We start from the raw sequence: 16809 nt of genomic DNA on the forward strand, positions 1-16809 counted from the left end.
TTTCTTAGCAAACTGTTAAAGGTATGGTTTGGCTTCTTTTTGTAAAATGTGAAAGGAAGCAGATAGATAAAGATGAAAGGAACTATTGTGTGACAGGAGCCAGAACATGATTTGGAAATATCTCAGTCTATATAATATATTCTGGGAATTGGGACAAGGTGTGAAGGGATAAAGATTCCGGAGAGATTGGGTGTGTGATTTTCTAACACAGCCAACCTTGTAGCCAGAGATGTTCCAACTTAGATTTGAAGGACTAGGAAAGGGATGAAAAGCAAGATTCCTGGGATGTTGGATGGATAGCCTAGCTCTCTTTTGCTGACAGTAGGTGCTATTGTTGGAGTAATCGAGTGAATGACTCCAGAGGTAACTCGGAGAACAAGTCTACCATAGAACCAGAAGAAACAGGTCCAATATTTTGGGAAACTTCAGCTAGAGAGGACAGAGTCACTGCCCCCAAACAAAGCAATGGGCACCTCATAAAACGCAAAGGAGAAAACTGGGCCTAGAGTGTGGGTAGAGATGTCACCCCAGGACACATTCAGATGTAAAGACAGACAATGGACAAATGATCAAGATCATTGGTCATAAAGGAACTGCAAATCAAAACCACAATTAGACAGACCTGAAAATTTACAAGGCTGATAAGTTACAAGAGCTTATCCCCAAAATGATGTTGAGACATAGATTGTCCTTGACTCAATGTTTGTGACCAGGATCCCAGATCTATATGCTGAAACATAATCTCTCCTTCCAACTATATTTCATTTCACTTAATTTGTTTTTATTATGTTATTAAAAACAAAATTAATAAGGCAAATATTTGGAGTGCTTATAGAATTTACCACTTATTTTATAATTAAGAAAAAAAGCGATGTATTTGTATTTAGTATAATTCAATGTTCTCCAATTCATTTTTATCTTTGTTAACACTGGTTGAAAGTTAAAACATTCAAGACGGTGGGGTAGAGAAGTGGCTCATTTGCCACGTCCAGCTTGACCTTCAGACGGTCCTTGGCATAAGGAAGTATGGATTGAGAAATAATAGATATGAAAGATATAGACACAGACAAAGAAAAAGAAACACAAGATAGCTTTGGGAGGATTCTGGGTCAATACCACACTCTCCTTGAGTTTATTCCTAATGGGCTCTTTATATACCAACAAGATGAGAAGCAAAATACAGCCTCCTTTCAAGGTCAAGGTACAAAACCCCCTTTCAAGGTCAAGGTACAAAGTACAAACAAGCACAGACCCTTCTTTAATTTTCAAAACACCTGGTAACCGCACCTTTGGACAAAATATCTTATTATGCAACCTTGTGAGGTAAAGCAAACTTGGACTCTCTGACCCTGAGTCAAGATGAAGTAAGGCCTCACTATGGAGTCTCTGTGGGCCCCCATACTTATACAGTAAAATGCTTGCCTTGTAAGCATATGAAATTGATCCTCATTATCCACATAAAAAGCCAAACGTAGTGGCCTTTGTCATTCTGGTGCTAAGGAGACAGACATAGAAAGATCCCTTCGCCTATCTTATGAAGACAGTTTCAACTATTTAATGAGCATTAGGTTAATAAGAAACCTTGTCTCAAAGGAGATAGATACATTTCTAATGATGACACCTGAGGTTCTCCTCTGGCCTCCACACACTAGAACACATATGAATTGGGACACACATAAATACACACACACAAAGATAAACTAAAAAGCATGTACAATGAGATGGTTATTGGGGAAATATTTGCTAACTATTATTTGTGGTAGAGGTGCTAACAAACTGATATTTAGTAGCCTCTTCCTTTATATACTTTTGGATTGTATTTCTCAATATTTATGAAGCTCCATGCGAAGCTACCTGATTGGATTTCGTGATAAACGAATTATAGATGAAAATGATGTATATCCATTTCAGGAGGCATCCACAAACATTCCCCAGTGTAATCCTCCATGGTCTCTTTTCTAGTCCTAGTTTGGATGCAAAGTACTTTCGACAGGTTCCAAAGCCTTACAAGATCACATAGCTAAGGATTCAATCTAGCTCCTTAAACACTGCTAGGAAGCATCACTTTGCAGGAGGTACATCATTGGAATTGGCTTTGAATGAGAAAGAAAACAGACCACTTCCTCATTTTTCTACATCCTATAGATGGATGAAATATTTACTTCGTTTTCTGCTCCTGCCGCCATACCATGCCCTCCCTGATATTATGGGCTTTATTCCTCTGGATGTATGTTATATGTTAACATACATCCTCTCTTCCTTAGGTTGCTTTTGGTTATCACAGTAACAGAAAAGTAACTAATAGAGGTATAATTGTGATGCACACTAAATTTTAAATGAGTGCATTGTGTTTCAAATTAAATGTGATTGGGCTTAAAGGGAAGTGTATAGCAAGTCTAAAACAAGTGGAATTTATTTGGGCCTTATTTTTCTAAATCATTTCTGCTATATTCTGCCTCCTCTCATTTCCATAATGTTGGAACATAGGAAGGAGACGTGGGTATTAGAAAAGACGATGAGAATGTTCTGAACACATTCAACTGGAAACCAATTTTTAGAGATGATAGATAACTGTTTTTAAATTGCTCACAAAGCTTGAATAAACAGAATGGCACATTTGTTGATATATGAATAAGCAGCTAGACATATGTTCAGAAATATTTAAATATTTATTTTCTACAATATAATTTAAAAGGACTTTTTTGTTTGTCTTTATTGAGAAGGCTAAAATTTATCTGATTTTTAATTGACAATAAAAATACTATCTTACTCTAACTTCTACATGGTCCCATAATTGTTTTGTCAAGGACTGGGTAGCATATTCCTGGGTGTACATATTCCACTTCTGTGTTCCTAGTCACTTGCTTACTTCTTCTTTTCCACAGGGATGCACATTTTAAATGTGCGGTCCTTAGCATGTATGGCCTATTTTTCCTATCTGATACACTGTACGATACCACAGCCTGCTTTCCCGGGCAATGAATCACTCTGAAAGGTTATCTGTCAGTCATACATGCCCCATGGTGACAAGGCCTGAACCACTTAGGCCTTTTAATTTCCTGATGACCAGACATCCAACACAGACAAGCTTGAGATACACTCTGGGATTTCTGCAGAGAATTTCACTGTAGAAATCAATCCACGCAATCGGAGTAGTAACCAGTATGTCAGAGAGAGCTCAAGGATGGCAGTAAGACACAAGCTTGCTGCCATTTACTTGAGTGTAAATTGGAGACAATTACTTTTCTAGATGTCTTCAATTGCTCACCTATGAAACTGTGATAACTTAGATTATTAAACTTATATAGACTACAGGTTTATATTTTTAAATAGATGTTGCTTTTTTCATTAACAAGTGATCTTTTTATTTTTTTCTTGATTTCTGAAATTAGTTTAGTTACAACATCTCTTCCCTTCCTTTCCTCCAAACCCTCCCAAATATCTTTTTTTTTTTGTTCTCCTCCAAATTAATGCCTCTTTTATCACAGGCATACATGTAAATTAAGATCTGTAGGTGAAAGACTTGAGTTTTCACCAGAGACTTCTTTTGGACTTTTGAATACCTAGGATTTCTCCAGAACAGACTTGTCTAATGGCCAAGTGGCTTCCTAGTAAGAGATGCTCTACTGGAAGTTGAATCATCCAGGGAATCCAAGCTGGGCCCAAAAGCTCATGATGGTAACTTAGTCAAAATTACCACTGTGTTGGTAGAATCTAGCTTAAGGATGTCTTCTGTCTGATGTGCATAATTTAAAAACATGGACTAGTGAGGTGACTAGAAAGACACTTGTCTCTGAACCTGGTCATCGGAGTTCAACTCTTGGCATATACATGATAAAGTTATAATCAACTTCCAAAAAATTATCGTCTGACCCACACAGGTGAGGTATAAAATCCACATACCCTCCTATGCCAATAACAAACAAATGTAAAACATTATATATTAGTAAAAAGATTACTATGCTAACATTAGACTACATTTGAATATCCTGTGATACCAGGAACAAGCAAACTCTGGCCCAGAATCACAATTCTATCAAAGGAAAGGCTTAAATATTCTTGTGGTCGGCCTGTCCCTCGGACAAGGGTGTGTTTGTTATTCCTGTTGGAGCTGCTGCTCTGCTCTGTAACTGAGCCAAGGAGGATGTGGACTTTGGTGTGGGTCACAGGTGAGGACTGGAGAAGGAAGTAGTTTGGTACAGGTTTAAATGCTTCCAATTTCACTTAAATATTTCTAACGGTTGGAAATTGTGCTTGTCTACTTCAGTGTGTTTTCTAACAGCAATAAACAAAGTTGTGGTTACGTCACTTCATTTATTTGCATGCAATTTTGATAGCAAATATATACTGATATAGCCTATTTGAAAGGCAATTCATCAACAATTATTAAAAATCTGATACTGATGTTTTTGAATAAAAGGAATATATATTATACAGTTGTTCACACTTACTCATAAAACTGCTTATACAAGAATATGCAGTGTATAACCATCACTAAATAAATAAACAGTTCTATACTTGTGTACCTTGTAGATAAACCGATGGTCATCAGTACTGGTAAAAATCTTCATTGGACATCAACATTATAGGATGCAATAGGCTGTTACCAAAATAAATTAGGTGCACACGTGCTAAGATGATCATTTTGTCATAATGTAGTATGATATTCAATGGAAATATTAAATATGAATAAATGTATTTCAGAACTTGTAAAAAAATTATGTGTGTGTGCCTATATAAAATTGCGTGTGTGTGTGTGTGTGTGTGTGTGTGTGTGTGTGTGTACATGTGTGTGTGAGTGTTCATGGAGGCTAGAAGAGGGTGTCAAATCTTTTGAGGATGAAATTACATACAGGTGTTTCTTAGAAACCTGGTGTGAGTGCTAGGATATGAGCTCAGATCTTTATGACTGATCAAAATGTTCTCTTAACCACATAGTTATCTCTCCATCCCCATGGATATATTTTATATTGACCATATACTGTCTAAAAATGCACAGATTGAAACAACTATAGTAAATCTATATTTACTTTTTACTGCACATATTTTTGGTTGAAAGTTTGAGAATAAGCATTATGTATGTATAATGTTACACACACACACACACACACACACACACACACACACACACACACACACAAAGTGGAAGAAAAGGCCAATAAATGATATTGTTTACCAAAATTCTGTCTATTAGATCTCCCTCTACAGATTTCTAGAGTTCTTCACACCCCTCTCAATGATTTTTTTAAAATATTCTTGTGTGTCTTATCTTCTATTAGTTTCTTCACTCTCAATTCCCATGATTTAAATTCCTCCAAAATATTTCTCTCTAGCCCTTGCCTTGTGCAAAGACCAGGACTATCTGTCAAACCCTTTAATACTAAATTCTAAAATAAAATAAACATATCTCTAGAATCTCAAACATATGTTTGAAACTTTGAAAGTGAACCTTTGATATTTGTTGAAAATAGTCCTAAACCTTTCTTATGTATAGATGCCCATTACACATCAATTCACAAAAACCCAGCATCCAAACCAGCTGTCAGCTTTAACATCTTTGACTCTGAAACTCACTAGTGTTCAGTCCTGTTGGTCCCACCTCTGTAACGTTTAGTCAGACTCCCTGTGGTCAGCATCTCTGCCCCGGCATCAATAGGTTCCTCAGATGCAGCCACTTTTAAAGCCCTTTTTCTACTCACCAGCATTTCCCCATTAACATCACCTGGTCCATTCAGATGCATTATAATTACGAACAATTTCTTGTTAAGTACTAGCTTTGTGTAGGCAAATGAATCAAAAACTGTCTTTCCGGAAAGCTGATCATGTGCATTTACCTTTGTCAAAGCTTTAGTTGTTTGGGGGATTTATCCTTAATTGGCCCCAAACCTTGTGACATTGATGGAGCCCTTTTCCTATTTTACCATGTTTTCTGTAATCCAATCCAATATTTTAAACAAAACACTAGTTAGGTAGCATTTTTTTTTTTCCAAATACATCACCAAAGAGACTATGGCCACATCTCCTTCCTCTAGGCTGTTGTCCCTAAGTCCATAACTTCATCAACAATCATAAAAACATCACCAGGCAGTTTCGTTAGCAGTTGGCCCGAACTCAGCCTTACCCCTGCTCTGGCCATTCCTATTCATTTTCATTCATACCTCAAACGAAATCGAGTAATCCTAAATTGGTTTAAAGCGTGTGTCTGAAGGATGAGCACATTTGCAATTTCACCATTTCAGCCACAAATGAGAGAAAATGCTGATTTTTGATGAAGTCAGTTTCTTCTCTTAAGAAGGAGCAAGAGCAGCCAACCACAAAACTCCTTCTCTAGCCAAATGCATGTCCACAATTCAGTCATTCTCTTATGTGCCTCCCTTTGCTGATCAGGGACTCCTTCTGATCTCTGCAAACACCCTCATCTTCTCATCTTCATGACCAACAACACCTAGATCACCTTAAATTCCACTTGCAATCTACCTTCCCATCCACCTTCCAACATGATTCCATTGTTCCGTATTTTTACTTTGGCAACATCATTGATTTTGATTACACGTTGTGTATGAACATTATTGCTCTGCCAATTTTTTCTAGTGATTTGAATACAAGCCTAATTTTCATAATTTATTATGTCTACATTCTTCCTAAGGATAGTATGTTGCATACTATATATTTTAAAGTAATTTAAGAAATATAGCTTTCATTAGAACATGAGCTACAGTTAAATGAATTTCATTCAATCAGACATTGTCTTCTTAACTAATATATCTTGTGGTTTCTTTCCTTCTTAATTAAGAATTGTATATATGCTTAGTGATTTAAATTTTATCTGGTAACTCCAAATAAAATTATAATAAAAACCAAGAGTTTTGTTATAGGTTTTTTTTTTTTGCTCCAGTCTTATGAAGAATGACACCAACCACTTATTAAATTCGAATATAACAAGCATTTTTAAATGAAGGCTTTGATAGAATTTTCAGTTACTTCTTTCCTAAATCCCTTTCATCATGAGAAAGTATTTTAATGAAGAGGCACATTTTACAAAAGAAACTATCCACATTTTCCAGGGCAGCTATTTAAAAATAACATTCACATTTGTCAATATATGAGTGTGTGTGTGTGTGTGTGTGTGTGTGTGTGTGTGTGCGCGTGTGTAGGGGGAGGACCCAAAATATTTTGCTGCAATCATGACCTTTAAAAGACAGAACTCTATAAGCTTGGCTAAATTAGGAAAGATGCCTTCATGAAACCATCTAGCTTTAAATTCTGATGCACCTCTGCAATTTTAAAAGATGAAAGAAAGAAATGTCCAGCAGAAACATCAACACATGTCTCTAATGATGTCTATGAAGCAGAAATTGCTAGGGAATTGTATTTGTGCTGCTTCTCAGTATAACATCCTCATATACCCTGTTTTCGTGCAGTACAGTTAGGAGCCCACATTGCTCTCTTAGAGGAGGTGACATTATTATCATGTTCTTAATCTTTACGAAGGAAGGTGGTCAAAATGAGAAAGAGAAGATGTCCCAGAAAATTGAAGATGTGAGGTCACAAAAGAGCCTTGGTCAATTGTTTGGAAAGCAACAGTATTTTTTATTATTATTATCAAAGGAGAAATGAGGCAGAAAAATGAAGAATTTTCCTTGAGACTGAAAGAAATGTCATGGTAAATAGCTCAAGAGGCAGACTAAGCTAGAATGAAGGTCTACATTATGTACAACACAAGTAAATAACATAATCTCTAGAAATTTCATCAGATGCACAGTGCATAAAACCCAAGACATCTAAGCAAAAGTAGTTAAGACTGTTAAGGGTGGGAATTCATATAAAGTACATTTTATGATAAACCTTTCTAAAACCGTTGGTACTATTTCACTATTGAGAACTTCAAGTACCTTGCAGTGGCAGCAGTCTAAAGGAAACTGACTTACTCCCCTTGGCTTCTTCTAAGAGAGGTTTATTCAAGAGTAGGTGCCATCAAGGGATCCAGTGCTGGCCACCAAAACATGAAAGGAAGTAGACAGACACTTCTGAATCTTAGAAAGTCATTCTTCACTTGGAATGTGAGCAGAGAAACACGCGACTGTGATCACATCTTTTGACACAAGGCATGGCATCATTTGGGAAAGCAGCCTTGGAAAGGATTCAAGAAGGAGCCAAGGCTGAACTGTAAGTGAATGTCCTTCAGACCATCATTAAGCCACCAGTAAGCTTCCCTACATCATGGGTTTGGGCAATGAGAGTCAATATATTTCCTTTATTTTTAAAGCTGCTTTGAGTTTTCTTTTCGATTTGCTTCCCCTAGATATACTGTATGCTCCTTTGTGAACTGATATGCCTAATGATTTCTGTTTGCTAACCATTTACCAGAGCTGAAGATGATGGAATGGCATGTCTTTGAGCAGTCCCAATAGTTGTGTCGCCTAACTTTCTTAAAACCTCATTTCTAAGAAATACTTCCTGACTGTGTCTGCAAAAACAAAGAACAAGATGACATTTCATCACATTTCCCATCTAGCCTTGTCCCCCCATAGCCCAGTTATCATTTATGCTGACAGTTTCTAAATCCTCTCTAGACAAGAATATATTTTGAATTCCAAAGTTATACATTTAGCTGTCTCCTAAGAGATCTTTACTTGTGATTTCACAGCTTAAGTCTAGGATACGAAAATCAGGTATTTTTTTTCCCCCACAAAGCCTAATTTCTCTTTCCTTATCTGCTTCTTAGTCAGTGATATTGTAATTCAAACCACATTATTCTATAATCTTCCTGACTCCTTCATATCACCAGTCTTCAATAATGTCCAAGTGCTGTTGATTATATTAGCATATGTATCATTTACCACTGTAATCTTTCCTGAATTTTCATACATCCATTGAAGGTAAGCTTTCATCATTTTTGATCTAGCTATCAAAATATGCTTCTAAATTCATCAGAATCTTTCATTTGAACTTTTCCTATGCATGGCTGCTAAAGCGTATACTTTTTCCTTCTCAAACTGCTTGCCATGTCGTTTTCTGTAGCATGCTCCTTGATGAAAATTACCTAAATGACTACAGGTTTTTAAACTCTTTCTCCTCACCAACTAGCTTTACAAACATTCCCACAGGATTTTCCCATTCAAGTTTCCAAACTATGTTTCTTGGTTAATAACTCTCTCTAGTCATCACTCTATTAGGTTACCCATACTACTTAATTACCTCCCTTCTCCTACTAGGCATCAAGGTCTTAATTATCTTGAACATACAGCAACTAGCTATGTGGACACTATTAAGTGATAGTTTAACCTTACATATAATGATGTTGAGTAAATGAATGGTAAATTTCAAAACTTGTTAGAAATGATAGCAAAATGGATACTAAACTACTAAGAAAGCACAATGTGAGTGGTGTTCATCTACTGACCAAAGAAATTGAAAAAATAACCCTAAAATTTGCCCTTCTAAATATCAATAAACCAAGAAATCCAATCATTAAATGGGCTAATGAACACACAGCTCTCAGGGGAGGAGTAAACATAGCTGATACACATACAAAAGACATTCAACAATCTTAGTCATCAGGGAAATGCAAAATAAAATTTTAACTGAGATTTCATCTCATTCTACCGCAAATGATTGTCATTAAGAAAACAAGTCATAACAAACACTGGTAAAATTGAGGGAAGAGAGCCATTCTACAGCGTGGGGAATGGAAGTTAGGTAAGCCAGTATGGAATGCAGTATAGAGGTTACAAAACTAAAAACAGAACTGCTCCCGCTAGTTAACCCTCTGCAGCAAGGAGCTAGGGAAGGGCTGGTTTTCCTGCTTTCTCACACTCAGGGTCGGCTCACCCACAACCACACCGCCAGGGTCAACTTTACTCTGTTGCCAAGGAGAGGTGCAGGGGCCACTCTTCTGAGCACTGCTGCTAGTGAGGGTCAGAGACAGCTCTCCTGATCTCATCTCAGGGCCAGCTCTTCCACCTTCTACAGGCCTTGTGGGAGGGCACCTCTCTCTCTTGCCAGTGCCACCAACATGGCAGATGAGGGATGGGCCAAGATCTCCAATCCTTAGCTGACATATGGCCCAGCTATTTATGATTTCCAGTTACATATTCAAGGACTCTAAATCAGCATACCATTGAGATACTTACACATTTATGTTTATCACAGCACTATTGATAGCCAAATTCTGCAATCAACCTAGGTGTCCATCATCAGAACAATGAGTAAAGAAAATGTGGTATATGTGCACAAGGGTGTTTTATTCGGTTAAAAAGAACAAAATTATGCCATTTGTAAAAAAAAAAAAAAATGGATGCAACAGGAAAAAGTCCTATTAAATGAATAAATGTGACTCAGAAATTCAAATATTAAAGCTTGAGAAATGGCTACACCTTTAAGAGCGTTTTGGTTCTTTTCCAGGAAAGCTGAGCTCAGTGTCTAGCACTCATGATGGGCAACTCACAAGTGCCTGTAATTCCAGTTCCAGAATAGACAACATCATCTTCTGGTCTCCATGATCACACAACACACGTGGCTTACATATACACCTACACATAAAATAAATCTAAAACAAAATTCAAGAAAATCAAATGGTGCATGTTTTCTAGTATTTGTAGACACTAGAAGAAGTAGAACTATCTGGAAGAATGAAAGAGACTAGCAGAAAGGAGAAGAGGGAAAGCAGGAGGGGAAGGGTAGGGGACTGGACCCAAGTATATTACATGCTTGTCTGAAGACATCTTTATAAAACCAAGTACTATGTAAAATAATGATATGTCAAAAGTTATAACAAAAATAGAAATTTTGTCTTTACAAGACATTCTGAAGGTAGATTTGCCTTCTATAAACACTAAAATCTTGACTACAATTTATACATCTTCCTTTAAGAATATATAGAGTCTTCATTATTCATAAATACTTTATATGAAACAAATTTTTTAAGCAGAACAAGTTGTAAGTGCCTAGACTGAGAAGTAGGTAAATTATTGATTCTTACTCTTTATTTTAAAGTTATTTTGTGGTCTGTGTCCATCTGTGGGAACTCAAGTGTGAGTGTGAATACCAGCTGAATCTAGAAAGGGTGCTAAGTTCCCAAAAGCTGGAGGTGTAGAGCAGTTGTGAGCTGTTCACTGTGGCTGTTGAGACTAGAACTCAGGTCCCTTGCAAGACCAGGACATGCTCATAACCACTGAGCATCTCCAGCATGAAAAACTATGGATTTTAATGACTAATGAAATGTGGGAATATAAATATCACTTGATAATTTTTGTAAATTATGCTTTTGACAGCATATCTAATCAAGTGATATTTATCTGTCAAATTAAGCAGCTAGGCTATTTCCCAGAAAATACCAACAGAAGGCATCAACAGCTCACATTTGAGGAAGGACAACATCGTCAATAAATGGTGCTAGGAAACAAGGTACGGATAAACAGAAGAATTGAACTAGATACTATCTCTCATTGTATAAAAATCATACCAAAAATGTGTTAGAGACCCAAGTATAACTTTCGAATACATTAAAACACAAGAAAACACAGGGGAAACAATGAAAGATATTTTGGATTGAGAGCAGTAAGTTTTTGATTGTCTGTGAAAACATAAGCAATTAATGCAAAATAGACAAGTGGGATTTTATCAAACTAAGACGACTGCCTGGCAATGGAAAATCACACTGAAGAGATGACCTAGTAGGCCATTGAATGTGATGCCTGTTTGCAATCATTGTGTTGGAGAAGAAGTGCCATATATCAAGAGCACTTAAAAACTCATCAGTATAAAACAAATATTTAAAATACACATTTTCTATGAATAGACACTGCTTGAGAGAACAAACATTATAGCCTCAAGTTTATAAAAATACTCAAAATCACTCATGATGAAGAAAATGCAAGTATGACCATGATGTTCTATCTTCTGAGTCCCATTAGAATGTCTATTTAGAAAAAAAAACCAAAATAAAACCCATCAACTGATCAAACAACATGAACACAAAAACTGATAGTAAGCATGTGAAGTAAAAGGAACATTTAACATTGTTGGTGGGGATGTAAATTAGTAAAGTCAGTCTGTAAAAAAAATATATACATTGCCAAAAGAAATAAAATACATGTAGTTCTATCGTATGACTCACTGCTAGGTAGACATCCAAAAAAAAAGGATAGCAGCTTATCAGAAAGAGGCCATCACTTGAATCACCCAAAGTAGCTCAGTACAGATGGCTAGGGAAAATTAGATATACATACTGAAGCATCATTCAGTCATCAAGCCTGTTTTATTCATGTGTGTAGAAATTAAAACAATTGACCTCGAAGAAGAGGCTAATAGTGGTTTCTAGAAGGTAGGGAAGGTAGTGAGGAGAGAAGGTAGAGGGTTTGGAGAGTAAGTACTAAAATACAGTTAAGGGTGAGGGTAAACTCTAATGTTCACAGCACAGTAGGATAACCAAAATTTATAGCACACCACTCACATATTTATGTCATACTATTTATTATCTATATTTGTGATACACTATCTACAGTCACAGTATTTATTATCTATATTTGTAATAGACTATTTATGTTACTTATTATGGCAAACTAGATGGCAAGGTTCTAAGACTCCAAACAAAGAAATGGCAAGGAGAGAGAAATGGTAATTACCTTAATTTGGTCATTATACATTGCACACATATATTAAATTATCGTGTAATGCTCCGTAATATACACAAATTATTTTGTCAAATAAACAAAACAAATGGGATTCTCATTTTCAAAGTATATTTAGAGATTAAATTCAAACTCCCCAAGGAAACAGTACCATTGTTTATTCCAGAAACATATTTCTTTGATAAGATGTCAATAAATAACTTCTATGAATCTACTTAGACAAATATAATCAGTTAGCCTCACTATGATTATTTTGGTGATCAATACAAACAAAATGCCCCGAGTTCAAAGTGTTTACATGCTGATATTAGCCAACATCAACCCCAACTTCCTTGTTCTTTCAATCTAACGGCCATAGATATACACACACAGACTCACTACACACACGGTCCAGAGAGACTTCTGGATCATATTCACATTATCACCTTTAAGCAATGCTAATCAAAAAAATTATGTAATTGATAATTAATATGTTTTTTGTATTGATCTGTCCATGAAAAGAATCACTGCTGTTATTCAATGTTAGTAATACATTAGGTTAAGAAAAATGTCTAATTTTAATAACTAGAATCATACTCATTTTTGTAAAGCTACATGTAAAACACCATTAAAAGCAATCAGCTAATTCTTTATGACTTCAACTTGTATTTACATGATCAAATCTCGTGATGAATGGTGGTATTTGGATGACAGCATCAAAGCATTTGCTGCTGCCACATAACAATGGGAGTGTTCAAGACACTTGGCTACTTTGCGGTAGCTGTTAATTGTCTGTGTAATGCAGAAGCTGGTCCTTAAACCAAGCTGACAGAGTTAAAACTGAACGTCTGGAATAGTGATTCATAGCCGGCTTTCTCTATGTGTTTGAATTCACCATGGTAACCAGGAATTGCTTATATAACAATTATAAAAGCTGTAGAGCTAATGCTTCATTATCTTGATTAGTTTTATTGTTTCCATTCATACTCTATAACTTTCTTCTTGTCCATCACTATCAGCAAAGGCATAGGCTGTGCTTACTTTACATAACTTAATCAAAGCATTAATATAAACATAATTTTTAAGTCATTATTTTAACTCTAAAATTCTTTGAGAAGCTACAGTATTGAAACTGCTGATAGTTTGTATTTACATGATGATAATTGTATTTAATTTTATTTTTGTAATTTGTTATTTTTCTTTAGTGGTATTAAATGTGTACTTTAAAACATCACACACACACATTTACTTTTGTTAAATAGCAGAAAACACTTATACTACAAGAAAGAAAGAAATGTATATTTTACTTGCTCTAACCTGTCAACAATAGGGAAAAAAAGCAGAGATATATTTCTATTGATTTTCTCCTAGGTCACAATTTATGATTTTTCTTCCAGGCACTCTTAAAATGATCTCCCTACTTCAAATTTTTATCACATTTTTGTGCTCCAAAATTTAATGTCTCTCCATTATCTATATTATTTGTCTCAAATTTGACCTGATATGCAATACCTTTCATAACATGGTCAATTCTCTGCATTCTATTTTTCAACCTTAAAGCTTTACCTGGGATAATTTTTTTTTAATTTTAAAAATAAATGAACTGTAAACATGGAGAACTTACTGAAGAGAAACTTGAGCCAAGCTAACTATCTTTGTTCTATCATCAAGTTGACATGAGACATAGAAACCAAGTTTAGAAAAGCAAGCTAGGGACCTGCAAACCATTTGCAGTGGTTCGCAACCTTCCTAATGCTGTGGCTCTTTGATACCTTCATGTTATGGTGACCTCAGCCACAAAAGTATTCTCATTGCTACTTCATAACTGTAATTCTGCTACGGTTATGAATTGTAATATAAATATCTGACATGCAGCATATCTGATATAGAACCCCTGTGAAAGGGTTACTTCACCCCCAAAGGGTTGTGACCCACAAATTGAGAACCACTGATGTAGAAAAAGCCTCTTGCAATTGGTCTTCAGCTTTAGAAGGTTCTACGCAGTATGTATGAAGATGCACTGTATATAACACAGCCAACAGATTTAAGAAAGACTATTCTCTGTCCATTTCATACCTTCATAGTTGAATCCTTTGTGCAAAAAAATAAATAAATAAATAAAAAATCAAAAAACAACCCTCTTCAAGTACAGACAGCCAACATCTGACAAATGATTAATAATGATGAGAAAGAAACTAGGCAGAAACATTTATATACCTTCAGTGAAAAACTTCAAAACAACTTACCATGAAACAGGTTAGGCAAGATGACTACTAAGTTGGGTCCTCCTGCGGTTCTCCACATGTTGAACACCAAAATTACTTTCCTAGGAAGAAATGAAACCAAGTGAGGGATCTGTCCATTCTGCCTGCCTTCCATCAGCAGAATGAAAGGCCAGTTAAAGGAGGCAATAAAGAGTTTCCCATGTTACATCTCCTCCAAACCCAACCATCTCAGCATGAACAGAAATGTCTCTTGTATTGGAGGAGACAAAGCTCAGGACTTAGATATTGTGATTTGGTTATATTGAATGTAAACGTGACAGGCTCTAGAATCACTCTCTAGTCAGATTTGTGATGAATTTTCTAGGTTCACTGAGTTGGGAAGACCCACTGTGATGGTGAGTGGCACCATTTCATGGAGTGGGGTTCGAGGCTGCAGGAAAAAGAAAACTAGTTGAGCATCAGCCTTCACTGCTTTCTACTTCTCCACTGTGGATGCAATGTGACCAGCCACCTTATATGACTGCTATTTGACTTCCTCACAGTGAGGGACTACATCCCTCCAAGTGTAAGGGAAAATGAACCTTTCACTCTCTAAGTGGCTCCTTGTCAGGTGTTTGGCCACAGTCATGAGAAAGGTAAGTACCCATGACATGAAACAAACTCACTCCCTGCCCTGCTCAGGATAAACCCAATGCTGAGAAACCTACTGGAACAACACTTGTCTGTAGAACTGCTTTGAACTGCCAAGCAAGTCACAAAATTGCTTAGATTACATTGTCCTTAAGCTCAGAATGTAGAGCTAAGGGCAAAGTTGCCCTTAGTGTGGAGCAGGGCGTGATGGCCACCACAGAACCCTTTGTCAACAGAGCTCAGTGTCAGGCCTGTAATAATGAGAAAAACTGACAGAAACCAAAGAACTCTTACTACAGGCCAGAGCTTACAAAGGTAACTCTCAAGTGGTCCCAGCATCAGACATAAACATAGGTACCTCCAGGATACAATTCTGTATAGTCACTGCAACTGTGAGATTCAGGAGAGGTCCATCTTTGTGTCTGATTAGGTGGCCACAGATAGTTTCACCAAGAACACCTTGCAGTTCTACTTGGTAGAATCAGACAGTGAGCCCTAGAGGTATTGAAACCTATACAAGACAGGTCTTAATGGCCCCTATTCTCAGACCTGAATATGGATACAGATAAAGGAAAAGGATTTGTGCTCAGGGAATATATACAGTCCTGCTACTGGAACTTATATATCAGCTGTGGTTGGCCCAAAAGTTTGGAAGAAAGATCCTGCTTTAGGGAAGTGTGGGTCTTGAGTTCTACCCCAGAATGGTGTTGCTCTTAGCAGACTGTGGGCCCAGATCATGACACACCTTTTCACAAATAGAATCATCAGATCGTGGGATCAAATCTTCTAATGTAATTCTGCCCACAGACAGGAAGATTTCTAATGTGTAACCACAGACGAGTCAGCAACTGTGGATGAGGCATCTAGAACTATCTCTGGCTCCAAGGAGAAGCATGTAGTACAGATAACTCTTTTAAAGCAAGACACTGACTAATATGTTTGAGGCAAGTCTGGTCTTAAAATTCTCCCTAGCACTCAAATAGTGAAAATATACCAAGAGCAGGCTGCTAAAAATTTATACCTGGGTACCATCCAATGTTGAAATAATGGATATAAAACTTTAGGGGATATAACCATAGGTTAAGAAAAAAATACTCAGCAAGTTATTTAGACAGATAGACATTTAAAAAAGATATGCCAGGAACACCTATATATTTTTATCTATCGAATACACACACACACACACACACACACACACACACACACACACGTATTTCTTTCACCAGTTATCCAATGCCCAGGTCATGCCACATCAAGTAGCGAAAGTTTTAAGGAAGCCCTTACCTTACCTAATAGGCAAAATAAGTAGTCAGAAGTTGACCAGATAGTCATCAGCATGGGAG

At 36.6% G+C, this 16809-nt stretch overlaps 1 long non-coding RNA gene across 1 annotated transcript in view; it reads right to left on the reverse strand.

The window, feature by feature from the left end:
• LOC128119767 (uncharacterized) overlaps window positions 1–16809 on the reverse strand; it is a 564116-nt gene that overhangs the window by 194970 nt on the left and 352337 nt on the right. Inside the window, exon 3 of the long non-coding RNA XR_008221668.1 lies at window positions 14858–14937. This is a non-coding gene — a long non-coding RNA (uncharacterized LOC128119767). The remainder of the gene's footprint in view (window positions 1–14857; window positions 14938–16809) is intronic.

This window comes from Peromyscus californicus, unplaced genomic scaffold (assembly GCF_007827085.1).
Source record: "Peromyscus californicus insignis strain IS unplaced genomic scaffold, ASM782708v3 Scaffold_24__1_contigs__length_46423439, whole genome shotgun sequence".
NCBI lineage: Eukaryota > Metazoa > Chordata > Mammalia > Rodentia > Cricetidae > Peromyscus > Peromyscus californicus.